Source organism: Somniosus microcephalus, unplaced genomic scaffold, assembly GCF_052327205.1.
Source record: "Somniosus microcephalus isolate GS21.2 unplaced genomic scaffold, FLI_Smic_1.0 unresolved_chr1, whole genome shotgun sequence".
Lineage (NCBI taxonomy): Eukaryota > Metazoa > Chordata > Chondrichthyes > Squaliformes > Somniosidae > Somniosus > Somniosus microcephalus.
In genome coordinates this window covers 171,918,295-171,944,519 of record NW_028225179.1, presented here as the reverse complement: position 1 = coordinate 171,944,519, position 26,225 = coordinate 171,918,295, and the positions used below count along the sequence as shown (strand labels likewise).

Below are 26,225 nucleotides of genomic sequence, written 5' to 3'. Positions count from 1 at the left end.
TTATGTACTGTTTAGCTAAAAGGGGAGGAATTGTAGTGTATGTACCCTGAAGAAGGAACTATATTCTGCAGCCCCTGTTTACTGCAGTACCAGTAGTGACCACCCCTGTATATAAGCCTGTGTAGTAACTTTGCATAGTAGTTCCAGTTTTGTCTCCATTCAGTAAACACCTGTTATAACCAACTTCTGCAGTCTATGTCTCAATTACACACGAACATTACAACCTCCTTCAGTGCTGTTAGATTCTATGATCAGTGTGAAGTCGCTGGTGTGTCAGCAGGTTGGATGACTGAGTGAATCCCTTCCCACACACGGAGCAGGTGAACGGTCTCTCCCCAGTGTGAACTCGCTGATGTACCAGCAGGTAGGATGACTGAGTGAATCCCTTCCCACACACGGAGCAGGTGAACGCACTCTCCCCAGTGTGAACTCGCTGATGTACCAGCAGGTGGGATGACCGAGTGAATCCCTTCCCACACACGGAGCAGGTGAACGGTCTCTCCCCAGTGTGAACTCGCTGATGTACCAGCAGGTAGGATGACTGAGTAAATCCCTTCCCACACACGGAGCAGGTGAACGTACTCTCCCCAGTGTGAACTCACTGATGTACCAGCAGGTGGGATGACCGAGTGAATCCCTTCCCACACACGGAGCAGGTGAACGGTCTCTCCCCAGTGTGAACTCGCTGATGTACCAGCAGGTAGGATGACTGAGTGAATCCTTTCCCACACACGGAGCAGGTGAATGGACTCTCCCCAGTGTGAACTCGCTGATGTACCAGCAGGTGGGATGACCGAGTGAATCCCTTCCCACACACGGAGCAGGTGAACAGCCTCTCCCCAGTGTGTAGGTGTTGTTGTTGCTTGAGCTCCCCGGAGCTTTTAAAACTCTTCCCACACTCAGAACATTGCAAGAGTCTCTCCCCAGTGTGAACTCGCTGGTGTCCCTTCAGCTCCCCGGAGCTTTTAAAGCTCTTCCCACAGTCAGAACATTTAAAGGGTCTCTCGTCAGTGTGAAGTCGCTGGTGTACCAGCAGGTTGGATGACTGAGTGAATCCCTTCCCACACACGGAGCAGGTGAACGGCCTCTCCCCAGTGTGAACTCGCTGATGTGTCAGCAGGTTGGAGGACCGAGCGAATCCCTTCCCACACACGGAGCAGGTGAACGGCCTCTCCCCAGTGTGTAGGAGCCAGTGTCCCTTCAGCTCCCGGGGGCTTTTAAAGCTCTTCCCACAGTCAGAACATTGAAATGGTCTCTCATCAGTGTGAACAAGCTGGTGTTCCTTCAGATACTGAGCACTTTTAAAGCTCCTCCTACAGTCAGAACATTGAAATGGTCTCTCATCAGTGTGGACAAGTTGGTGTAGCTTTAGTTCCCCGGGGCTTTTAAAGCTCTTCCCACAGTCAGGACACTGAAATGGTCTCTCATCGGTGTGAACTCCCTGGTGTGTTTGCAGGTGGGATGAACAAACAAATCCCTTTCCACACACGGAGCAGGTGAACAGACTGTCCCTGGTGTGACTGCGCCGTTGAACTTCCAATGCAGACGGGGAACTGAATCCCTTTCCGCCGTCCCCACTTTTACCCGGTTTCTCCCCGGTGTGACGGTGCACATGTCTCACCAGGTCAGGCGATCGGCTGAATCCGCGTCCACACACTGAACACATGTGCGGTTTGTCATCGCTGCGATCGCTGCTCTCTCCTTCCATGTGCAAAGGCCGATGATATTCAGGTCCTGATGAATCCAGCGACTCTGTCAGATCTTGACGTGATGATTGGTCTGAGCTTCCCGCCTGTAACTGCTCCACTTCTATAACCCTGTAAATTGAGATCAGAAAAGGATCAGATGCAAACTGTTGTTTAATTTTCCCCTTTCTGAACCTAAGGGCAGTGAAGCTGATTTTCAGGCCCCAGCTGCTGCACAGGTTGGTTGAAAGGATCAGCAGTAATGGCGGCTGTAATACCCACAAGCCCACAGCTCTGCAGAAAGCACTCTGTTGACTCTGAGTCCCGTGCATGTGCTCATGGCCCCCGCGTTCTCCCTCCTGCTCTACAATCGCCCGTCCCGATCGGTCCGCAACACGCATGCTCAGCACACAAAACCCCGCGGTTGGAACATCGGGCGAGCATGCGGAGCCGCAACATCTGGTATGCGTGCGTGGCTCAGGTGGGGGCGAGTCGGTGTTTTGCCTCAGCCGCCAGGGTGGTGCGCATGCGTAGGATGACCCAACATTCTTCCCGTCAGCAATCACTCCCTCGTTTCTTTAATAAAAACAGAAAATGCTGGAAATACTCAGCAGGTCAGGCAGCATCTGTGGAGACAGAAACAGAGTTAACGTTTCAGGTCGATGACCATTCATCAGAACTGCTTGCTCTTTAGTGTCAGCCAGTGGCTCAGTGGGTAGCACTCTCGCCTCTGAGTCAGAAAGTTGTGGGTTCATAGTCCCACTCCAGAGACTTGAGCACAAAAATCCAGGCTGACACTCCAGTGCAGTGCTGAGGGAGTGCGGCACTGTCGGAGGTGCCGTCTTTTGGATGAGATGTTAAATTGAGGCCCTGTTTGCTCTCTCAGGTGGATGTAAAAGATCCCATGGCATTACTTCAGGAAAGAAAGACTTGCATTTATATAGTGCCACCAGATATCCTAAAGTGCTTTACAGCCAATGAAGTACTACAATGAAGTAGTCACTGTTGTAATGTGGGAAAGAGCAGGGGAATTATCCCCAGTGTCCGAGCCAATGTTTATCCCACAATCAACATAAAAAAATGATAGATTATCTGGTCATTATCACGTTGCTGTCTGTGGGAGCTTGCTGTGTGCTAACTGACTGCCGCATTTCCTACATTACAACAGTGACTACACTGCAAAAGTACTTCATTGGCTGTAAAGTACTTTGGGATGTCTGGTGGTGGTGAAAGGCGCTATATAAATGCAAGTCTTTCTTTCTTCACTGGTCTCACCAGCGACCTCTTCTGGTGGTTGGTTGATTGACAGCCGAGAGTCCGCGCATGCGCACGCAGGACGGCGGTTTGGGTCGAGTCTGGCACAGCGACCCCTCCCGGTCACCAAGGGTAATGACCGCGCATGCCCAGAGGAAACCAAACCCACCTCCCCCACTCGGAGCTGCGCCTGCGCTCTCGGATCCTGCCAGACGGAGTCGGCGCGGGGCCATTCCGGGGAAAGGCCTTGGTGTCGGTTCCAGAGTCGCGATCGGTGACGCAAAGTGAGTTTTCTCCGCTCCGATTGGGTGGAGAATGGCGCGGGGTTGAATCGGGAGAGAATAGAGAGAAATAGAAAAACCTCAGAGTCCACGAGGCCCCAGACCGAGCGGCGGCACTTGGACGGTGCACGTGATTTCCTCGGGGACACGTCACCCGGGCCTGCGGCCTGATTGATGGCGGCTTCCCACCAATAGGGAGCGAGCGGGGCGGGGTTGGAGGAGCGAGCCGGCGGCGGGTCCTCCAACCAATCGGGGAGCCCGAGGGGCGGGACTAGCACCGGCTGATTGTCTGATCCACAGGGCAGCGAGTTTCTCCAGTCCCTTGTTCAGGGCCCGGGGCCAGGGGAGGCTGTGGGCCTTTATTCCCCGCATTGGACACAAGGCTCTTTGACTCAGGCATAGGGTGGTGTGGAGATGCCGGAGTTGGACTCGGGTGGACAAATGTAAGAAGTCACACAACACCAGGTTATAGTCCAACAGCTTTATTTGAAATCACAAGCTTTCGGAGCGCTGCTCCTTCGTCAGGTGAAGTGGAGAAATGCATAAAGACACAGCTTATATAGTCAGAGAATCATGTCAGATGTTTACAGGTAACCTTTCCAACTGCCATTTATCACACCTCGGCAGAGAGATAATCACAGCAGTCAAAGGTGTGAATGGTGTCCAAACAGGTCAGTCAGGAAAACATTACATCAAAGAACAATGAGGTGGGGTCACAAGGGGCCAAATGTTGCAGATGCTGGTGTCTGTATGAAAAACAAAAAAACAGACAAAAAACATTTTTTTTGCTGGAAATCACAGCAGGTCCGGCAGCATCTGTGTAGAGAGAACAAGCCAATGTCGACTCGAGTCTGGATGACCCTGCGTCAGGTGGGGTTACATGTAGCATGACATGAACCCAAGATCTCGGTTGAGGCCGTCCTCATGGGTGCGGAACTTGGCTATCAGTTTCTGCTCGACGATTTTGCGTTGTCGTGTGTCTCGAAGGCCGCCTTGGAGAATGCTTACCCGAAGATCGGAGGCTGAATGTCCTTGACTGCTGAAGTGTTCCCCGACTGGGAGGGAACACTCCTGCCTGGTGATTGTTGCGCGATGTCCGTTTATCCATTGTCACAGTTTCTGCATGGTCTCGCCGATGTACCATGCTCTGGGGCATCCTTTCCTGCAATGTATGAGGTAGACAACATTGGCCAAGTCACATGAGTATGTACCATGTACCTGGTGGGTGGTGTCCTCACGTGTGATGATGGTATCTGTGTTGATGATCTGGCATGTCTTGCAGAGGTTGCTGTGGCAGGGTTGTGTGGTGTCGTGGTCGCTGTTCTCCTGAAAGCTGGGTAATTTGCTGCGAACGATGGTCTGTTTGAGGTTAGGCGGCTGTTTGAAAGTGAGTAGTGGAGGCGTGGGGATGGCCTTAGCGAGGTGTTCGTCGTCATCGATGACATGTTGAAGGCTGCGAAGAACATGGCGTAGTTTCTCCGCTCTGGGGAAGTACTGGACGACAAAGGGTACTCTGTTGGTTGTGTCCCGTGTTTGTCTTCTGAGGAGGGCTATGTGATTTTTCGCTGTGGCCCGTCGGAACTGTCGATCGACGAGTCGAGCGTCATATCCCGTTCTTACAAGGGCATCTTTCAGTGTCTGTAGGTGTCCATCGCGTTCCTCCTCGTCTGAGCGGATCCTGTGTATTCGCAGGGCTTGTCCATAGGGGATGGCTTCTTTAACGTGGTTAGGGTGGAAGCTGGAGAAGTGAAGCATCGTGAGGTTGTCCGTGGGCTTGCGGTAGAGTGAAGTGCTGAGATGTCCGTCTTTGATGGAGATTCGTGTGTCCAGGAATGAAACTGATTCTGAGGAGTAGTCCATGGTGAGTTTGATGGTGGGATGGAACTTGTTGATGTTATCGTGTAGTCTTTTCAGTGATTCTTCGCCATGGGTCCATAGGAAGAAAATGTCATCGATGTATCTGGTGTATAGTGTTGGTTGGAGATCCTGTGCAGCGAAGAAGTCTTGCTCGAACTTGCTTGAACTCGAACAGAGGCATAGGGTGACGTCGCACTGAAACTTTCCGCCGTCCTTTACAAAGATGGCTGCCGTTAACCTGGGCCTGTAAGGGGAAGAAATCCCCGCAACAGCAAACACGCGATCTTCAGGTTATTATTCGGGGCTTGCCTCCTGCACGAGTTGTTTATGAAGCCTCCCCACCCACCTACCAGTCCATTACTCCCTCCGTCACCCTCCCGGCTTCAGCTACTCTCCATCTCCAGTAATGCACTGCGCATGCTCACTATACCGGCCCCTCCCGCGCCTGTGCGTTGGGCTCTTGTAGTCTGGGTGCGGCACGTGGTCCACCGTGGGGAATGCTGGGTAAAAGACATAGAAACGTAGAAGATAGGAGCAGGAGTAGGCCATTCAGCCCTTCGAGCCTGCTCCGCCATTCAATGAGATCATGGTTGATCATTCAAATTCAGTACCCTGTCCCTGCCTTCTCCCCATATCCCTTGATCCCTTTAGCCTTAAGAAATATATCCAACTCTTGCTTGAAAATATTTAATGAACTGGCCTCCACCGCCCTCTGTGGCAGAGAATTCCACAGGTTCACCACTCTCTGGGTGAAGAAGTTCCTCCTCATTTCAGTCCTAAATGGCTTACCCCTTATCCTTAGACTATGACCCCTGGTTCTGGACTCCCCGGCCATCCAAAACATCCTTCCTGCATGTAGTCTGTCCAGACCTGACAGAATTTTATAGGTTTCGATGAGAGCCCCTCACAATCTTCTAAACTCCAGTGAGTATAAGCCCAATCGACACAATCTCTCCTCATACGTCATTCCTGCCATCCCAGGTATCAGCCTGGTGAATCTTCGCTGCACTCCCTCCATGGCAAGAACGTCCTTCCTCAGGTAAGGCGACCAAAACTGCACACAATACTCAAGGTGCGGTCTCACCAAGGCCCTGTACAACTGCAGCAAGACATCCTTGTTCCTGTACTCAAACCCTCTTGCTACGAAGGCCAGCATACCATTTGCCTTCTTAACCACCTGCTGCACCTGCATGCTTACCTTCAGCGACTGGTGCACAAGAACACCCAGGTCTCTTTGCACTTCCCCTTCTCCCAATCAATTGCCATTCAAATAATAATCTGCCTTCCTGTTTTGCCACCAAAGTGGATAACCTCACATTTATCCACATTATAGTGCATTTGCCATGTTTCTGCCCAATCACCCAATCTGTCCAAATCGTACTGGAGTTTCACGACATCCTCCTCACAGCTTACCCTCCCACCCAGCTTTGTGTCATCTGCAAATTTGGAGATATTACATCCAATTCCCTCGTCCAGATCATTAATATATATTGTGAACAGCTGGGGTCCCAGGACCGATCCTTACGGTACCCCACTAGTCACTGCCTGCCACTCGGAAAACGACCCGCTAATTCCAACTCTTTGCTTTCTGTCCACCAACCAGTTCTCTATCCAAGTCAATACCTTGCCTCCAATCCCATGTGCCTTAATTTTGCACGCTAATCTCTTATGTGGTACCTTATCGAAAGCCTTCTGAAAGTCCAAATACACCACATCCACTGGTTCTCCCTTATCTATTTTACCAGTTACATCCTCAAAAGATTCCAGTAGATTAGTCAAGCATGATTTACCTTTTGTAAATCCATGTTGACTTTGTCCGATCCGGTCACTGCTTTCCAAGTGCTCTGCTATTGCATCTTTTATAATAGACTCCAGCATTTTCCCCACTACCGATGTCAGGCTTACCGGTCTATAATTCCCAGTGTTTTCTCTACCACCTTTTTGAATAGTGGGGTAACACTAGCTACCCTCCAATCCATGGGTACCGTTCCAGAGTTGATCGAGTTCTGGAAGATCACCAGCAATGCATCTACTATCTCTAGGGCCACTTCCTTAAGTACCCTGGGATGTAGATTATCAGGCCCTGGGGATTTATCGGCCTTCAGTCCCATCAATTTTCCGAACACCATTTCCTTACAAATACTGATTTCTTTCAGTTCCTCCTCACCAGATTAGTGAATGGAACATGATTTACTGTGATCAGATTGAGGACTGAACCATGTTCATTCTAGTAGTCATGGTTTGATTCTGCTGATCTTAATAACTTCTGCATCTGTGCTGGGGATTAATATTCTGTTTAAATAGTGAATAAATAAAGCTCGAGGAACAGCACCTCATCTTTCAATTCGGCACTTTACAGCCTTCTGGACTCAACATTGAGTTCAACAATTTCAGACTTTAAACCTTACTCCCATTTTTCATGCTGTATGATTTTGCCATCCCCATTTGCAACATTTTCCAAGACTCGGTTTCACAGCCACATCTCTTTCCTCAGCAACTGTCTCCAGTTCCAACTTATTCCACGTGGATTCCAACTGAACTTCCACCCTTCGTGTTTCAGATCCACTCAGGATAACTTTCCTGCCTCTTACCTTAGTAATATCTGTTACATCTCCAGCTTTTTCCAGTTCTGATGAAGGGTCCCAGACCTGAAACGTTAACTCTGTTTCTCTCTCCATGGATGCTGCCTGGCCTGCTGAGTATTTCCAGCATTTTCTGTTGTTATTTCAGTGAATAAATAAGCTTTGTTTCAAACACAGTGTGTCAAATATTTGATTTCTCCATGATAAGAGAAGACGAATCGATGTTCTGTTCCAGACTGTTTAATTTTTGGGCCTTTTCTTACTCTAGATTATTTCCATTCTCATCTCGTTCGCCTTCTACCACATCAAACCCCAAGCTTGCTCCGTTTGAGTACACAACTTGTGGGTGTCATAGACTGAACTGTAGTGTCTCACTTACACTCAACTGCCATCAACTGGTCCAGGCAGCGGGCGGTCGAGGGGGTCGTTCGGCCCGACTGCCTGCCTCTCTTCCGGTGGCCCTGGAGATGGAGCATGCGGTGTCCGCCGGCAGGCTCGAGGCCTTCCGCGACCGGTGGGCGCTGCGGGGACTGGAGTGCATCATCACCCCGGCCAATGAAATTTTAATTTAATTTGTTAAGTTTCATTTAATGGTTTTTTAAGTTACAGTTTATTTGTTTATGGTCCCTACAAAAGAGTAAACTCATCTGCACACCGCAGGGACTGGGGTGCTTATCACCACAGGTAATGAAATGTTAATTGAATTATTAAGTTTCCTTTAATGTTTTAAGTTAAGCTACAGTTTATTTGTTAACACAAAAGAGCACTCTCAGCTGCAATTCCTTTGAACCATAGCTTTATAGAACTATCTTGCATAAGGTTTGAAATCTATTATCTGTATCATTTAACCCTTTGTGGATTCGATTTAGTAAAACTCCTCCACACGGACTGCACGTGATAACCTTTGAAAGGTTCTGATCTTTGCAGTCGTAATTTCTGAGTTTGATGGTCTAGTTGTTTTAATCTCTTGTTACTAACATACCTTGCACTATTTCTTTCGGCGAGACTCGGGGCCATTTAAAAAACAGCTGAGGCGGAAGTCCAGCTCTTGAGCTTTTTTTCAGAAGCGGACCTGGTGGGAAGCACCCAGGTGAAAGGTATTTAAGGAGGGTGGTGGCTTAAACCCGAGTTCCTACAGAGTAGGAACCCCCACCGCCCCCCTCCTCTAACCTAGTAGTCTTTTAGCAGCTGTCTAAAAACAGAGGTCACAAATTTTTTGGTCTCAGTTTCTTTTCAGCAGGGCAGGAACCGGGAGGAGCGGGAAGTCGGCGTAGGACCAAGGGGACACAAGACCGGGAAGTCAGCGAAAGACCAGGGAGGTAAGACTAACTGGTAAGTACTTTCCTCAAACCTTCCTAGGAAGTAAAACCAAAACTAGTGGGATTTGGTTAGTTTAAAAAGGAATAAGAGGAGTACAGTATACATTGGTCTAAGTAAGCTTCGGGAAAACAAAAGTCGATAAATAAACTAAAACTAGAAAATTAAAAGTAATATAAGGGTTAAGTCATGGCAGTAGAGCTCGGACCTGTGTCATGCTCCTCCTGTAACATGTGGGAAATCAGGGACGCTTCCTGTGTCCCTGACGACTATGTGTGCAGGAAGTGTGTCCAGCTGCAGCTCATGTGGGACCGCATGACGGCCCTTGAGCTGCAGATGGACTCACTTTGGAGCATCCACGATTCTGAGAGGGGTGTGGATAGCACATTTAGTGAGTTGGTCACACCGCAGGTTAAGGCCAGCGTAGACAGTACATGGGTGACCAAAAGGCAGAGCAAGGGCAGGAAGGTAGTGCAGAAATCCCCTGGGGTTGTCTCCCTTAGCAACAGGTTCACCGCCTTAGGTACTGTTGTCGGGGGGGGTGACACATCGGGGGAAGGCACCAGCAGCCAGGCTCATGGCACCATGACTGGCTCTGTTGCAAAGAAGGGAGGGAAAAAGAGTGGCAGGGCTATAGTAATAGGGGATTCGATTGTAAGGGGAATAGATAGGGGTTTCTGTGGTCGCGACCGAGACTCCAGGATGGTATGTTGCCTCCCTGGTGCAAGGGTCAAGGATGTCTCGGCGCGGGTGCAGAACATTCTGGAGGGGGAGGGGGAACAGCCAGTTGTCGTGATACATGTTGGTACCAACGACGTAGCTAAAAAAAGGGAAGAGGTCCTACAAGTAGAATTTCGGGAGTTAGGAGCCAAGCTAAAAAGTAGGACCTCGAAGGTAGTAATCTCTGGATTACTACCAGTGCCACGTGCTAGTAAGAGTACAGAGAACAGGATAGTTAGGCTAAATACGTGGCTTGAGCAGTGGTGTAAGAGGGAGGGTTTTAAATTTTTGAGGCATTGGAACCAGTTTTGTGGTAGGTGTGACCTATACAAAAGGGACGGTCTACACCTGTGCAGAGATGGAACTGATGTTCTCGGGGTAATTTTTGATAAAGCAGTTCGGGAGCATTTAAACTAGTATGGCAGGGGGCTAGAAACCTATGTAGTGAAATAGAGGAAAGTGAAAGGCAGACAGAAATAAATGATAAAAGGGTGAGGAACAAAAAACAAAGGGCCAAACTAATTCATAAAAAATGTGAGCATAAAAAAAGCCTGAGGGTTTTATACCTTAATGCGAGAAGCATCAGGAACAAGGTAGATGAATTAGCTGTGGAAATAGAGGTTAATAATTATGACCTAATTGGGATTACGGAAACATGGTTGCAGGGTGAGCAGGGCTGGGAGCTTAACATACAGGGGTATTCAGTATTTAGGAAGGATCGACAAAAAAGAAAGGGAGGAGGGGTAGCATTGCTAGTAAAAGAGGGGATAAATGCAATTGAAAGGAAGGATATTAACTCAGTTAATACAGAATCTATATGGGTGGAGCTAAGAAATAGCGAGGGGCGAAAAACATTAATAGGAGTGGTATATAGGCCTCCAAATAGTAAAATAGAGGTTAGGGAGGGCATCACGAGGGAAATTAGAGAAGCGTGCAATAAGAGCACAGCTGTCATCATAGGTGACTTTAACTTACATATAGATTGGACTAGCCTAATCAGTAAAAATAATGAGGAGGAGGAATTCCTTGAGTGTTTGAGGGATGGTTATCTGGATCAATATGTCGAGGAACCAACTCGGGAACAGGCTATATTGGACTGGGTACTGTGCAATGAGAAGGGACTAATCAGTAATCTTGTTGTACGGGGACCCTTGGGTCAGAGCGATCATAACATGATCGATTTCTCACTCGAAATGGAGAGCGAAGAAATTGACTCAGAGACTAAGGTCCTGAATTTAAACAAGGGGAATTATGATGCCATGAGACGGGAACTGAGTAGGTCTGATTGGACAACGTTCCTGGGAGGACTGGAGGTAGATAAACAATGGCAAACATTTAAAGATAGAATGACAAAATTGCAAAAATTGTTTATACCAATCTGGCATAAAAGGAAATCTAAAAAGGTGACTCAACCGTGGATAACAGGGGAAATTAGAGACAGCATAAAATCCAAAGATAGGGCGTATAAAATAGCCAAAAAAAGCGCCAGAGCGGAAGATTGGGAACAGTTTAAGATAGAGCAAAGGAGGGCAAAGGGCATAATCAAGAGGGGCAAAATAGCTTACGAAAACAAGCTGGCGGAAAATATAAAAACTAACTCCAAAAGCTTTTATAAGTATATCAAAAGGAAAAGACTGGTGAAAACCAAAGTTGGTCCATTGCAGTCAGATACGGGGGAATATATAATGGGAAATAAGGAAATGGCAGATCAACTAAATGCATACTTTGGGTCAGTCTTTACGAAGGAAGACACAAAAAACCTCCCTGGGATATCGGGAAAAATAGGGACATTGGCAAAGGAGGAACTGACGCAAATCAATATCTCTAAGGATATGGTGTTAAGGAAGCTAAAGGGATTGAAGGTGGACAAATCCCCAGGGCCTGATAACATGCATCCTAGGGTACTGAAGGAGGTGGCCCTAGAGATAGCGGATGCACTAAGGATGATTTTTCAGAATTCATTAGACTCGGGAACAGTGCCGATGGATTGGAGGGTAGCTAACGTTACCCCACTATTCAAAAAGGGGGGTAGGGAAAAAGCAGGTAATTACAGACCTGTAAGCCTTACATCAGTTGTGGGCAAAATGCTGGAGTCCATCATTAAGGATGAAATAGCGGAGCACTTAGCAAATGGGGACAGGATAGGACAGAGTCAACATGGATTTACAAAGGGTAAATCGTGCTTGACTAATCTATTGGAATTTTTTGAGGGAGTAACTGGTAGAATAGATGGGGGAGAGCCAGTAGATGTGGTGTACCTGGACTTCCAAAAGGCCTTCGATAAGGTCCCACATAAAAGATTAGCATGGAAAATTGAGGCTCATGGGATAAAGGGGAAAGTTTTGGCGTGGATAGGGAACTGGCTGTCAGATAGAAAACAGAGAGTTGGAATAAACGGCTCATTTTCTGAATGGCAGGCAGTAACAAGTGGGGTACCACAGGGATCTGTCCTGGGCCCCCAGCTGTTCACAATTTACATTAATGACCTGGATCAGGGAGTCGGATGCAGCATTTCCAAATTTGCAGACGACACTAAACTAGGAGGGGGGGTGGGCTCAGAGGAAGAGACCAGGAAGCTCCAGAGCGATTTGGACAGACTGGGCGATTGGGCGGATAAATGGCAGATGCACTATAATGTGGACAAGTGCGAAGTTATCCACCTTGGGTGCAGGAACGGGAGGGCAAATTATTATTTAAATGGCAATAGATTGGGAGAGGGGGAAGTACAGAGAGACCTGGGTGTTCTTGTACACCAGTCACTGAAGGCGAGCATGCAGGTGCAACAGGCGGTCAAGAAGGCAAACGGTATGCTGGCCTTCATAGCAAAAGGGTTAGAATACAGGAACAGGGATACCTTGCTGCAGCTGTACAGGGCACTGGTGAGACCACACCTCGAGTACTGTGTACAGTTTTGGTCGCCTCATCTGAGGAAGGATGTTCTTGCCATGGAGGGGGTGCAGCGGCGATTCACCAGGCTGATACCAGGAATGGCGGGAATGACCTATGAGGAGAGACTATGTAGTTTAGGGATGTACACACTGGAGTTTAGAAGATTGAGAGGGGACCTCATAGAAGTGTATAAAATTCTGACAGGTCTAGACAGACTGGATGCAGAAGGAATGTTTCCCTTGGCGGGTGAGAACAGAACTAGAGGACATAATTTAAGGATAAGGGCTAAACCATTTAGGACAGAGATGAGGGGGAATTTCTTCACTCAGAGAGTGGTGAACCTGTGGAACTCATTGCCACAGAGGGCAGTGTACGCCAGCTCATTAAATATATTTAAGAGGGAATTAGATATATTTCTACGGGCAAAAGGGGTTAAGGGTTACGGAGAGAAGGCGGGGACGGGATACTGAATTAAAGGATCAGCCATGATCTCATCGAATGGCGGAGCAGGCACGAAGGGCCGAATGGCCTACTCCTGCTCCTATCTTCTATGTATCTATGTATCTATGTATAATTATTTCAAATACTTCCATTATCAGGTCTTTAGCTCCTCCATTGATCCCTGTCAATGGTCCTTTGTAAGAGGCTGGGGTTAGGGTGTAGGCTTAGGGGTTAGTGGTTGTGGCTAGTGGTTAGGATTGGGGTTAGTGGTTATTGGTTAGGATTGGGGTTAGTGGTTATTGGTTAGGATTGGGGTTAGTTATTGGGGCTAGTGGTTATTGGTTAGGATTGGGGTTAGTGGTTGGGGCCAGTGGTTATTGGTTAGGATTGGGGGTTAGTGGTTATTGGTTAGGATTGGGGTTAGTTGTTGGGGCTAGTGGTTGTTGGTTAGGATTGGTGTTAGTTGTTGGGGCTAGTGGTTATTGGTTAGGATTGGGGTTAGTTGTTGGGGCTAATGGTTATTTGTTAGGATTGGGGTTAGTTGTTGGGGCTAGTGGTTATTGGTTAGGATTGGGGTTAGTGGTTATTCATTAGGATTGGGGTTAGTTTTTGGGGCTAGTGGCTATTGGTTAGGATTGGGGTTAGTGGTTGGGGTTAGTGGTTATTGGTTAGGATTGGGGTTAGTTGTTGGGGGTTAGTGGTTATTGGTTAGGATTGGGGTTAGTGGTTGGGGCTAGTGGTTATTGGTTAGGATTGGGGTTAGGGTCTAATTGGAGCCTGAGTGGGCCAAGTGATATACGAGGTCAACGCGTTACCCAACTTAGACTTATGTGAATAAACTCACACAACCAAATAGTTTAAGAGAAGTAAAAATGCACAGTTTAATGTACAGAGCGCTCTGGGAGAAGAACAGTAGACCCCGCGGTCTCAGCTGCCAGCTTCTCAGTTTTACAATAGTAGCCGAGCTTCTTTTATACAGTTTTAAAAACAGGAAATGTACCAGATCAGCAGTTATTACATTAATTCCTTGGCCAATCTGGTACTTTAGCATCCTTCAACTTTGGCCAATCCGATACCTTAGCAACCCTTAATCACATTCTGTCAAAAACAAGTTAATTATATTATTATACCGTTAGCTAGCATCTTTCACAAACAACTTAATTATATTACTGTTAGCTAGCTTCTTTCATGTGACATGTTGGTATTTCACAACCCTATTCTCACAGTGAGACCTATGTCCTGCCAGTTGCATAAGCCCGCCCTTAAACACCCTTTACCTCCCTTGTTCTTCCTAAACATAATTTTTCGCTCTTACAGTTTTACCCCAACAGTTGACTAGCCGTTCCTGTCTTACGTCTGTACAAGTGATATCACAAGTTGGTGCAAGCAGATCAAGTCAGCTGTCTGTTATGCCAGTGTCTGCAAAATGTCAATAAATGTCAAGTATTTCAGCAGGCACTACGGTGCCATTTTAAATTTTCCTCCAACAGACACGATGGGTCGAATCACCTCCTTCTGTGCTGTTAGATTCTATGATCAGTGTGAAGTCGCTGGTGTGTCAGCAGGTTGGATGACTGAGTGAATCCCTTCCCACACACGGAGCAGGTGAACGGTCTCTCCCCAGTGTGAACTCGCTGATGTAACAGCAGGCGGGATGACTGAGTGAATCCCTTCCCACACACGGAGCAGGTGAACGGCCTCTCCCCACTGTGTAGGTGTTGGTGTCTCTTGAGCTCCCGGGAGCTTTTAAAACTATTCCCACACTCAGAACATTTAAAGGGTCTCTCGTTAGTGTGAACTCGCTGGTGCCTCTTCAGCTCCCCGGAGCTTTTAAAGCTCTTACCACAGTCAGAACATTTAAAGGGCCTCTCGTCAGTGTGAACTCGCTGATGTGTCAGCAGGTTGGGTAACTGAGTGAATCCCTTCCCACACACAGAGCAGGTGAACTGTCTCTCCCCAGTGTGAACTCGCTGGTGTACCCTCAGGTCCCTGGAGCTTTTAAAGCTCTTCCCACAGTCAGAACATTTAAAGGGCCTCTCGTCAGTGTGAACTCGCTGATGTGTCAGCAGGTTGGATAAATGAGTGAATCCCTTCCCACACACAGAGCAGGTGAACGGCGTCTCCCCAGTGTGACCTCGCTGATGTACCAGCAGGTTGGATGAATCAGCGAATCCCTTCCCACACACAGAGCAGCTGAACGGCCTCTCCCCAGTGTGTAGGTGTTGGTGTTTCTTGAGCTCCCCGGAGCTTTTAAAACTCTTCCCACAGTCAGAACATTTAAAGGGCCTCTCGTCAGTGTGAACTCGCTGGTGTCCCTTCAGCTCCCCGGAGCTTTTAAAGCTCTTCCCACAGTCAGAACATATAAAGGGCCTCTCCTCAGTGTGAACTCGCTGATGATTCAGCAGGTTGGATGACTGAGTGAATCCCTTCCCACACACAGAGCAGGTGAACGGCCTCTCCCCAGTGTGAACTCACTGATGTTCCAGCAGGTTGGATGACCGAGCGAATCCCTTCCCACACACAGAGCAGGTGAACGGCCTCTCCCCAGTGTGTAGGAACCAGTGTTTCTTCAGCTCCCGGGGGCTTTTAAAGCTCTTCCCACAGTCAGAATATTGAAATGGTCTCTCATCAGTGTGAACAAGCTGGTGTCCCTTCAGATACTGAGCGCTTTTAAAGCTCTTTCCACAGTCAGGACACTGAAATGGTCTCTCCCCAGTGTGAACTCCCTGGTGTGTTTGCAGGTGGGATGAACAAACAAATCCCTTTCCACACATGGAGCAGGTGAACAGACTGTCCCTGGTGTGACTGCGCCGTTGAACTTCCAATGCAGACGGGGAACTGAAGCCCTTCCCGCCATCCCCACCTTTACCCGGTTTCTCCCCGGTATGACGGTGCACGTGTCTCACCAGGTCAGGCGATCGGCTGAATCCGCGTCCACACACTGAACACGTGTGCGGTTTGTCTGCGTTGCGATCCCTGCTCTCTCCTTCCATGTGAAAAGGCCGATGATATTCAGGTCGTGATGAATCCAGCGACTCTGTCAGATCTTGACGTGATGTTTGGTCTGAGCTTCCCACCTGTAACTGCTCCACTTCTATAACCCTGTAAATTGAGATCAGAAAAGGATCAGAGGCAAACTGTTGTTTAATTTCCCCCTTTCCGAACCTAGGGGCAGTGAAGCTGATTTTCAGGCCCCAGCTGCTGCACAGGTTGGTTGAAAGGATCAGCAGTAATGGTGGCTGTAATACCCAGAAGCCTCTGGCTCTGCAGAAAGTGCTCTGTTGACTCTGAGTCCCGCGCATGTGCTCATGGCCCCCGCGCTCTCCCTCCTGCTCTACAATCGCCCGTCCCGATCAGTCCGCAACACGCATGCCCAGCACACAAAACCCCGCGGTTGGAACATCGGGCGTGCATGCGGAGCTGCAACATCTGGTACGCGTGCGCGGCTCAGGTGGGGGCGAGTCAGTGTTTTGCCTCAGCCGCCAGGGAGGTGCGCATGCGCAGGACAACCCAACATTCTTCCTGTCAGCAATCACTCCCTCGTTTCTTTAATAAAAACAGAAAATGCTGGAAATACTCAGCAGGTCAGGCAGCATCTGTGGAGAGAAACAGAGTTAACATTTCAGGTCGATGACCATTCGTCAGAACTGCTTGCTCTTTAGTGTCAGCCAGTGGCTCAGTGGGCAGCACTCTCGCCTCTGAGTCAGAAAGTTGTGGGTTCATAGTCCCACTCCAGAGACTTGAGCACAAAAATCCAGGCTGACACTCCAGTGCAGTGCTGAGGGAGTGCGGCACTGTCGGAGGTGCTGTCTTTCGGATGAGATGTTAAATTGAGGCCCTGTTTGCTCTCTCAGGTGGATGTAAAAGATCCCATGGCACTATTTCAGGAAAGAAAGACTGCATTTATATAGTGGCACCAGATATCCTAAAGTGCTTTACAGCCAATGAAGTACTACAATGAAGTAGTCACTGTTGTAATGTGGGAAAGAGCAGGGGAATTATCCCCAGTGTCCGAGCCAATGTTTATCCCTCAATCAACATAAAAAAATGATAGATTATCTGGTCATTATCACAGTGCTGTTTGTGGGAGCTTGCTGTGCACTAACTGACTGTCACATTTCCTACATTACAACAGTGACTACACTGCAAAAGTACTTCATTGGCTGTAAAGTACTTTGGGACGTCCGGTGGTGGTGAAAGGCGCTATATAAATGCAAGTCTTTCTTCCTTCACTGGTCTCACCAGCGACCTCTTCTGGCCGTTGGTTGATTGACAGCCGAGAGTCCGCGCATGCGCACACGGAGCGGCGGTTTGGGCCGAGTCCGGCACAGCGACCGCTCCCGGTCACCAAGGGTACTGACCGCGCATGCCCAGAGGAGACCAACCCCCCTCCCCCACTCGTAGCTGCGCCTGCGCACTCGGATCCCGCCGGACGGAGTCGGCGCGGGGACATTCCGAGGAAAGGCCTTGGTGTCGGTTCCAGACTCGCGATCGGTGACGCGAAGTGAGTTTTCTCCGCTCCGATTGGGTGGAGAATGGCGCGGGGTGGATCGGGAGAGAATCGAGAGAAATAGAAAAACCTCAGAGTCCGCGAGGCCCCGGACCGAGCGGAGGCACTTGGACGGTGCACGTGATCTCCTCGTGTAAACGTCACCCGGGCCCGCGGCCTGATTGACGGCAGCTTCCCACCAATAGGAAGCGAGCGGGGCGGGGCTGCAGGAGCGAGCCGGCGGCGGGTCCACCAACCAATCGGAGAGCCCGAAGGGCGGGACTAGTGGCACCCAGTGGGCGGGGCTGGAGGAGCGAGCCGGCGGCGGGTCCTCCAACCAATCGGGGAGCCCGAGGGGCGGGACTAGCGGCACCTAGTGGGCGGGGCTGGAGGAGCGAGCCGGCGGCGGGTCCTCCAACCAATCGGGGAGCCCGAGGGGCGGGACTAGCGCCGGCTGATTGTCTGATCCGCGGGGTAGCGAGTTTCTCCAGTCCCTTGTTCAGGGCCCGGGGAGGCTGTGGGCCTTTATTCCCCTCATTGGACACAAGGTTTTACTACAGACTTTTTAAATTCATCAATAAAAGCATATAAACCTCGTGCTTCTGTAGACCAAACTTTCTAATATTTTATAGAATCAGAGAATGGTTACAGCACAGAAGGAGGCCATTCAGCCCGTCGAGCCCGTGCCAGCTCTCTGCAAGACCACTTCAGTGAGTCCCACTCTCCGCCCTCTCCCCGTAACCCTGCAAATTTCTTTCCTTCAGGTACTCGAGGGGCCGAATGGCCAACTCCTGCTCCTATCTTCTATGTATCTATTATCCGAGGCACAGGTAGGCCCCACGGCGGCGGCGGACCTATGAGGAGTGGCGGTGGTGATATAAAGCGAGGTGGTGGAGCAGGTAAGCCCCACAGCAGCGGACCTGTGAGGAGCGGCGGCGGTGATATAAAGAGCGAGGCGGCGGAGTTTATAGGGTGTCTGTAATTCTTGTGACACTTCCTGTGTCCCTGATAACCATGTGTGCGGGAAGTGTATCCAGCTGCAGCTACTGACAGACCGCATTGCGGCGCTGGAGCTGCGAGTGGATACATACTGGAGCATTCGCGATTCTGAGGACATCGTGGATAGCACATTTAGGGAGTTGGTCACACCGCAGGTAAAGGCTACACAGGCAGGAAGAGAATGGGTGACCACCAGGCAGAGCAGTAGACGCAGGCAGGTAGTGCAGGGTTCCCCTGTGACCATCCCCCTCTCAAACAGATATACTGCTTTGGATATTGTTGGGGAGGATGGCTTATCAGGGGAAGGCAGCAGCAGCCAACTTCCTGGCAACGTGGGTGGTTCTGCTGCACAGGACGGGAGGAAAAAGAGTGGGAGAGCTATAGTAATAAGGGATTCTATTGTAAGGGGAATAAATAGGCGTTTCTGCGGCTGCAAACGTGACTCCAGGATGGTATGTTGCCTTCCTGGTGCAAGGGTCAAGAATGCCTCAGAGCGGCTGCAGAACATTTTGGAAGGGGAGGGTGAACAACCAATTGTCGTGGTGCATATAGGTACCAACGATATAGGTAAAAAAACGGGATGAGGTCCTAAAAGTTGAATATAGGGGGTTAGGAGGTAAATTAAAAAATAGGACCTCCAAGGTAGTAATCTCAGGATTGCTACCAGTGCCACGTGCTAGTCAGAGTAGAAATAGAAGGATATTTCAGATGACTACGTGGCTAGAGGAATGGTGCATGGGGGAGGGATTCAAATTCCTGGGACATTGGAACCGGTTCTCGGGGAGGTGGGGCTAGTACAAACTGGACGGTTTGCACCTGGGCAGGACCAGGACCGCTGTCCAAGGGGGAGTGTTTGCTAGTGCTGTGGGGGAGGGTTTAAACTAAAATGGCAGGGGGTTGGGAACCTGAGCAGCGAAACAGAGGAAAGGGAAACCAGGATAGAAGCAAAAGACAGGAAGGAGAAAAACAAAGGTGGTGTTCAGAGAAATCAAGGGTTTAAATCAAACATGGCCACAGTAAATAATAATTCTAAAAGGTGTAAGAGTGTTAAAAAAAACAAGCCTGAAGGCCTTGTGTCTTAATGCGAGGAGCATTCGTAATAAGGTGGATGAATTATCTGCGCAAATAGAGGTAAACGGATATGATATGATTGGGATTCCAGAAACATGGCTCCAGGGTGACCAAGGCTGGGAACTCAACATCCAGGGGTTTTCAATATTCAGGAAAGATCGGCAAAAAGGAAAAGGAGGTGGGGTAGCATTGCTTTTTAAAGAGGAGATTAACACAATTGAAAGGAAGGATATTGGCTCTGATGATGTGGAATCTGTATGGGTAGAGCTGAGAAATACCAAGGGGCAGAAAACGTTAGTGGGAGTGTTATACAGACCTCCAAACAGTAATGCGGAGGTTGGGGATGGCATTAAATGGGAAGTTAGAGATGCGTGCAATAAGGGCACAGCAGTTATCATGGGTGACTTTAATCTACATATAAATTGGACTAACCAAATTAGTAACCATACTGTGGAGGAGGGATTCTTGGAGTGTATACGGGATGGTTTCTTGGACCAATATGTCGAGGAACCAACTAGAGATCAGGCCATCTTAGACTGGGTATTATGTAATGAGAAAGGATTAATTAGCAATCTTGTTGTGCGAGGCCCCTTGGATCAGAGCGATCATAATATGATAGAATTCTTCATTAAGATGGAGAGTGAAGCAGTTGACTCAGAGACTAGGGTCCTGAATTTAAATAAAGGAAACTACGATGGTATGAGGCGCGAGTTGGGTAGGATTGATTGGGGAATGTTACTCAAAGGGTTGACAGTGGATAGGCAATGGCAAACATTCAAAGATCGCATGGATGAACTACAGAATTTGTTCATCCTTGTTTGGCATAAAAGTAAAACAAAAAGTGTGACTCAACTGTGGCTAACAAGGGAAATTAGGGATGGCGTAAGATCCAAGGAGAGGACATATAAATTGGCCAGAAAACGTAGTAAACTTGAGGATTGGAAGCAGTTTAGGATTCAGCAAAGGAGGACAAAGGGATTAATTAAATGGGGGAAAATAAAGTATGAGAGTAAGCTTTCAGGGAACATGAAAACTAACTGTAGATATGTGAAGAGAAAAAGATTGGTGAAGTCAAGTATAGGTCCCTTGCAGTCAGAATCAGGGGAATTTATAATGGGGAACAAAGAAATGGCAGGCCAATTAAATACATACTTTGGTTCTGTCTTCACAAAGGAGGACACAAATAACCTCCCAGAGATGTCGAGGAACATAGGGTCTAATGAGAGAGAGGAACTGAAAGAAATCAGTATTTGTAGGGAAATGGTGTTAGGGAAATTGACGGGATTGAAGGCCGACAAATCCCCAGGGCCTGATAATCGACATCCTAGGGTACTTAAGGAAGTAGCCCTAGAAACAGTAGATGCATTGCTGGTCATCTTCCAAAATTCGATAGACTCTGGAACAGTTCCCATGGGTTGGAGGGTAGCTAATATTACCCCACTATTCAAAAAAGGTGGTAGAGAGAAAACGGGGAATTATATCGGTAGTGGGGAAAATGCTAGAGTCCATTATAAAAGATGTAATAGCAGAGCACTTGGAAAACAGTGACAGGATTGGAGAAAGTCAACATGGATTTACAAAAGGTAAATCATGCTTGACTAATCTACTGGAATTTTTTGAGGATGTATCTGGTAGAATAGATAAGGGAGAACCAGTGGATGTGGTGTATTTGGACTTTCAGAAGGCTTTCGATAAGGTACCGTATAAGAGATTAGCGTGTAAAGTTAAGGCACATGGGATTGGGGGCAAGGTACTGACTTGGATCGAGAACTGGTTGGCAGACAGGAAGCAAAGAGTTGGAATAAACGGGTCTTTTTCCGAGTGGCAGGCAGTGACTAGTGGGGTACCGCAGGGATGGGTCCTAGGACCCCAGCTATTCACAATATATATGAATGATCTAGACGAGGGAACTAGATGTAACATCTCCAAGTTTGCAGACGACACAAAGCAGGGTGGGCGTGTGTGAGGAGGATGCCGAAAAACTCCAGGATGATTTGGACAGGTTGGGTGATTAGGCAGAAGCATGGCAGATGCAGTATAATGTGGATAAATGCGAGGTTATCCACTTTGGTGGCAAAAACAGGAAGGCAGATTATTATCTGAATGGCAATAGATTGGGAGATGGGGAAGTGCAACGAGACCTGGGTGTCCTTGTGCACCAGTCGCTGAAGGTAAGCATGCAGGTGCAGCAGGCGGTTAAGAAGGCAAATGGTATGTTGGCCTTCGTAGCGAGAGGGTTTGAGTACAGAAACAAGGATGTCTTGCTGCAGTTGTACAGGGCCTTGGTGAGACCACATTGTGTGTGCAGTTTTGGTCGCCTTATCTGAGGAAGGATGTTCTTGCCGTGCAAGGAGTTCAACGAAGATTTACCAGGCTGATACCTGGGATGGCAGGAATTACGTATGAGGAGAGATTGGGACGATTGGGCTTGTACTCACTGGAGTTTAGAAGAATGAGAGGGGATCTCATTGAAACTTATAAAATTCTGACAGGACTGGACAGACTAGATGCAGGAAGGATGTTCCCGATGGTCAGGGAGTCCAGAACCAGTGGTCACAGACTAAGGATACGGGGTAAGCCATTTAGGACAGAGATGAGGAGGAATTTCTTCACCCAGAGAGTGGTGAACCTATGGAATTCTCTACCACAGAAGGCAGTAGAGGCCAATACATTAAATATATTCAAGAAGGAGTTGGATATATTTCTTAAAGCTAAAGGGATCAAGGGGTATGGGGAGAAAGCAGGGACCAGGTACTGAATTTGGATAATCAGCCATGATCGCATTGAATGGCGGAGCAGGCTTGAGGGGCTGAATAATCTACTCATGCTCCTATCTTTTATGTTTCTATGTTTGTATGTTTCTATGTTTCAGTTTGAGCTGGAGTGGAGATGGAGGAGAAGCTGCTGGGTTTAACCCCCAGTACTTCTGAGCCCAGGAGGACCCAACAATTTCCAATGTGAGACTGTCAAGGGAGGTGGATTCTAGGGGAGATTAGGTTGTTACACAGACACTGTCCGTACAATGTAAAAGAGTATTGTTTTAGGAACCAGTATTTCTGTACAGGCTTTTAATCCAGTTTACATCTACAGATTTGTTTTAATTCATTTTTGGGATGTGGGCGTAGCTCGCAAGAGCAGCAAATACAGGAAACTTTCTGGTATCCGGCACTGATGGGACCGAGCTGGTGCCGGTCGATCAACACTGCCGGAGAAACGAGCGCTATAGTTAAAAGATACGGAGCTTCTGAGCTCCGTCTGAAGCAACAAACCCTGTTGCTTAGCAACAGCTTCAAAACAGTCGGCGCAGCTTGCAAGCATCTCTGTAGCTAAGCAACAGCTTCAGCTAGATGCTTGCAGAGCCACAAATGGAGAAAAAAAGCAGCTAAAAGTAAAAAAAATTATCTGAACCGACTCCTGAATTTTGCCAGTGGATAGAGCATTCCGGATATTTAACCTCCGTTTAAACGAAAGTTTCCTGTATTGCCGATCCCCAGTTTCCCGTTGAGAAGGGGCTGGTGAGTCGCCTTCTTGAACTAGGTTAAAGGATAGGTTAAAGGGTAAGACGATACATGATCAGTGGTGTACATTTAAGGAGTTATTTTACAAATTCCAAAAAAAGTATATTCCACTGAGAAAAAAAGGGTGTAAAAGAAAAGACAGCCATCCGTGGCTAAGTAAAGAAATTAAGGATAGTATTCGACTAAAAACAAGGGCATATAAGGTAGCCAAATCTAGTGGGAGGATAGAGGATTGGGAAAACTTTAAAAGACAGCAAAAAATAACAAAAAGATTGATTAAGAAAGGGAAGATAGATTATGAAAGTAAATTAGCAAAAAATATAAAGACAGATAGTAAGAGTTTTTATAGTTATATAAAAAGAAAAAGGGTGGCTAAAGTAAATGTTGGTCCCTTAGAGGATGAGACCGGGAAATTAATGGTGGGAAATATGGAGATGGCAAAAACACTGAATGAATATTTTGTATCAGTCTTTACAGTAGAGGACACCAAGAATATCCCAACACTTGACAAGCAGGGGGCTATAGGGGGGGAGGAGCTAAATACGATTAAAATCACTGAGGAAGTAGTACTTGGTAAAATAATGGGACTCAAGGCGGATAAATCAGCTGGACCTGATGGCTTACATCCCAGGGTTTTGAGGGAAGTGGCGGTAGGGATTGTGGATGCATTGGTAATAATCTTCCAAAACTCCCTGGACTCAGCAAAGGTCCCGGCAGACTGGAAAACTGCTAATGTAACACCCTTATTTAAAAAGGGCAGTAGACAGAAGGCTGGAAACTATAGACCGGTTAGCCTAACATCTGTGGTAGGTAAAATTTTGGAGTCCATTATTAAGGAGACAGTAACAGGACATTTGGATAATCATAATTTAATAAGACAAAGTCAGCATGGTTTTATGAAGGGGAAGTCATGTTTGACAAATTTGCTGGAGTTCTTTGAGGAAGTAACATACAGGGTGGATAAAGGTGAACCAGTGGACGTAGTGTATTTAGGCTTCCAAAAGGCATTTGACAAGGTGCCACACAAAAGATTATTGCTTAAGATAAAAAATCACGGGATTGGGGGTAATATTCTGGCATGGATAGAGGATTGGCTATCTAACAGAAGGCAGAGAGTTGGGATAAATGGTTCATATTCAGACTGGCAATCAGTAACCAGTGGTGTTCCGCAGGGGTCAGTGCTGGGTCCCCAACTCTTTACAATCTATATTAACGATTTGGAGGAGGGGACCGAGTGTAACACATCAAAGTTTGCAGATGATACTAAGATGGGAGGGAAAGTAGTGAGTGAGGAGGACATAAAAAACCTGCAAGGGGACATAGACAGGCTAAGTAAGTGGGCAGAGATTTGGCAGATGGAATACAATACTGGAAAGTGTGAGGTTATGCACTTTGGCAGGAAAAATCGTAGAGCAAGTTATTATCTTAATGGCAAGAAACTTGAAAGTACTGAAGTACAAAGGGATCTGGGGGTCCTGGTGCACGAAACTCAAAAGGTTAGTATGCAGGTGCAGCAAGTGATTAAGAAGGCCAATGGAATGTTGGCTTTCATTGCTAGGGGGATAGAATATAAAAATAGGGAGGTATTGCTTCAGTTGTACAAGGTATTGGTGAGACCGCACCTGGAATACTGCATACAGTTTTGGTGTCCATACTTAAGAAAGGACATACTTGCTCTCGAGTCAGTACAAAGAAGGTTCACTCGATTAATCCCGGGGATGAGGGGATGGACATATGAGGAGAGGTTGAGTAGATTGGGACTCTACTCATTGGAGTTCAGAAGAATGAGAGGCGATCTTATTGAAACATATAAGATTGTGAAGGGGTTGGATCGGGTGGATGCAGGGAGGATGTTCCAGATGATGGGTGAAACTAGAACTAGGGGGCATAGTCTTAGAATAAGGGGCTGCTCTTTCAAAACTGAGAAGAGGAGGAACTACTTCACTCAGAGGGTGGTAGGTCCATGGAATATGCTGCCCCAAAAAGCTGTAGAAGCTACATCATTACATAAATTTAAAACAGAAATAGACAGTTTCCTAGAAGTAAAGAGAATTAAGGGTTACGGGGAGCGGGCAGGAATTTGGACATGAGTCTAGGTGCGGATCGGTCATGGCCCTGTGGGTAGCGGAGCGGGCCCAGGGGCCGTGTAGCCTGATCCTGCTCCTGTTTTCGTGTGTCTAATGCTGTTAGATTCAGGAGATAGTCCTGTGATAGTGGATTGGCGGTTAGGATCAGATCAGTCATGATCTTATTGAATGGCGGAGCAGGCTCGAGGGGCCGATTGGCCTACTCCTGCTCCTATTTCTTATGTTCTTATGTTCTTACTGCAGTCCGTGTGGTGAAGGTATTCCCACAATGTTGTTCGGTAAGGAGTTCCAGGATTATGACCCAGCAACGATGAATATATCTGAGTCAGGATGGTGTGTGACTTGGAGGGGAACTTGGATGTGATGGTGCTCCCATACAACAGCTGCCCTTGTCCTTCTAGGTGGTGGACGTTGTGGGTTTTGGAGGTTCTATCAAAGTTCTGGTCGAGTTGCAGATGTATAAAGTTCCTTTCCTTCGCCCCCTCCCCCTCCCACACCCACCTCTCTCTCTCTCTCCTCCCATAGAGGCCAGAGTCTTGTGTAGGCCCAGACCAGGTGGCGGATTCCCTTCCCTGAAGGACATCAGTGAACCAGTTGGGTTTTTATGACAATCCGGCAGCTTTCATGCTCACTTTTTTCTAGTGCCGGCCCCACAATTGACCAGATTCATTGAGCTCAATTTCACAACCTGCCTTTGTTTTCTTGTGGGTTGTCTCTCACACTCCCTGTTTCAAATTAATATTACAGGGCACTGGAAGGGGAGGATTTATAGACAGGAAACTCAAACCAAACATCACGTCAAGATCTGACAGAGTCACTCGACTCATCAGATCTGAATATCATCGGCCTCTGAACATGGAAGCATAAAGCACCGTTCACAGTGGGGAGAAACCGTACACGTGTTCTGTGTGTGGACGAGGCTTCAGCCAACCCTTTGGCCTATCGAGACACAAGCGCATTCACACCGGGGAGAGGCCGTTCACCTGCTCTGAGTGTGGGAAGGGATTCACTCAGCCATCCATCCTGCTGATACAC

The 26,225-nt window shown here is 47.9% G+C and overlaps 1 pseudogene; it reads right to left on the bottom strand.

Moving 5' to 3' along the window:
* LOC147096567 (uncharacterized) lies at positions 1-4,328 on the bottom strand (annotated as a pseudogene).
* Between the last annotated feature and the right edge of the window lie 21,897 nt (positions 4,329-26,225).